Source organism: Bos taurus, chromosome 7 (assembly GCF_002263795.3).
Source record: "Bos taurus isolate L1 Dominette 01449 registration number 42190680 breed Hereford chromosome 7, ARS-UCD2.0, whole genome shotgun sequence".
Lineage (NCBI taxonomy): Eukaryota > Metazoa > Chordata > Mammalia > Artiodactyla > Bovidae > Bos > Bos taurus.
Window position 1 is genome coordinate 31,706,591 of NC_037334.1, and position 2,046 is coordinate 31,708,636.

The window sequence follows — 2,046 nt, forward strand, 5'->3', positions numbered from 1 at the left end:
CAGAAGAGAAAAGAAACCTGCTATTTTACAATTTTCACCTTCTCTTCAATCATGCTAGCTTTAATATTTTTCCCTTGAATTCCCATGGGTTATACAGAACTCTTAAACCTCAAGAATAAAAACAAGAAGCCTTTTCAAAATCACATGAGTAAAGTCTCAACTTGCTGTTAAAAATACTACTGATGAGGCCAGTGCTTCCTTCTCTGGGAAGGTTTCATGGGTTACGTGAACTCAGAGAGCCACTGTGGGTCACGCTGAATGACAGAGGGTGTGGCATTCTGTATCACCACTTCTCCAGAAAAATATCATGGCAGATTCTAGGAGCGATCCCACCAAAAGTTATTCCCTGCTTCATTTCCACTTTCCCACTAAAGAGGCTTAAAAAAGGAAGATTACTTTCCCATCCTCCCTTGCACCTGGGGATAGCTATATCACTAAGTTGTGGTTAAAATGACATTAGAAAAAGTTGATAAAGGGCAGTGCTGCTAAAACTTTACTATGGGTAAGAATTATCTGGGGATCTTGGTAAAATGCAGAATCCAAATCAGTAATCAGGATGGGACCTGGAATGTTTGGGTACCAAGGTGTTAGAGGGCATCTGGCAAGGACTTTCCTCCTTGATTTGGAGAGAGGTGTGCAAAGAGAAAGCTACTTCCTGTCCTTCCCTTCAGCTTCCTGCTTTGAATAGAATTGAAGGAGGAGGTAGGTGTGGGGCTGTATGAGCTATCGTGTATTCAAGAAGGATGGAATTCCACAGAGCAGTGCAAAGTAGAAGAATGGAAAGTGTCCAGGTATTGTTAATTATTTTCTTGGTCTCCATTTAACTCTAACTCAATTTTAGTTCAGAATCTTTTTATATCCACATCCTTGTCAATACAATCAAAAAAACTCCTCAAGCTTGAAAAGTATTTGTAGGTGAATGCTGAAGCTGAAACTCCAATACTTTGGCTACATCATGTGAAGAGTTGACTCACTGGAAAAGACCCTGATGCTGGGAGGGATTGGGGGCAGGAGGAGAAGGGGATGACAGAGGATGAGATGGCTGGATGGCATCACCGACTCAATGGACATGAGTTTGGGTAAACTCCGGGAGTTGGTGATGGACAGGGAGGCCTAGTGTGCTGTGATCCCTGGGGTCACAAAGAATCGGACACGACTGAGCGACTGAACTGAACTGAACTGAACTGACACATCTTGGGCTTAATCAATGATCATCTTAAGATAAATGTGGAGGATGGCAGGCTGAGTCTATAAATCATTGTGTTCTAAAGGGCCTATGGAAACTCCCAGGAAAGAAATTTTCTGAAGAGAAGAAGCAATCTTTTAGATGTATTGCTTTGTTTGGGGGTATTCAGTGCCAGGACAGAAGGATAAGGATGATTCTAAGCATAACCCCATTTATGTCTGTAACTGTGGTCTAGCCACCATGATCTCATACTTGAGCTCAAGACAAAGAGGACTGTAATAGAAAAAAATGCAGGAAAAAAAAATAACGCAAACAGTATTGTTGAGAGTTTGTGGCATTGCTATAAGATGTTAGAAGTTTACGTGACAATGTGAGGGGTCATTTGTATTAACTGCAAGAGTCAGAGCTTTGGTTTAGGTGGCATTGTCATTGGCTTATGACACTGCCATCTTGGCTCAGCAACTGCTGTACAATAGAAACAGCTCTGCTGTGCATTGTTAAAAGAGCGGCTGCTGTGTTCATTGCCATAGTGATTTGGGGCTAAAGAGAAGATCACAGATGGCACACTGCAGTCAAAGGATGCGGCTGCAGACTACTTGGGAAGCATTTGAATGCTACTAGCATTTCCACATGGAGAAGGAAATGGCAACCCACTCCAGTGTTCTTGCCTGGAGAATCCCAGGGACTGGGGAGCCTGGTGGGCTGCCATCTATTGGGTCGCACAGAGTCGGATACAACTGGAGCAACTTGGCAGCAGCAGCAGCAGCAGCAGCATTTCCACATGGAGAAGGCAATGGCACCCCGCTCCAGTACTCTTGCCTGGAAAATCCCATGGATGGAGGAGCCTGGTGGGCTGCAGT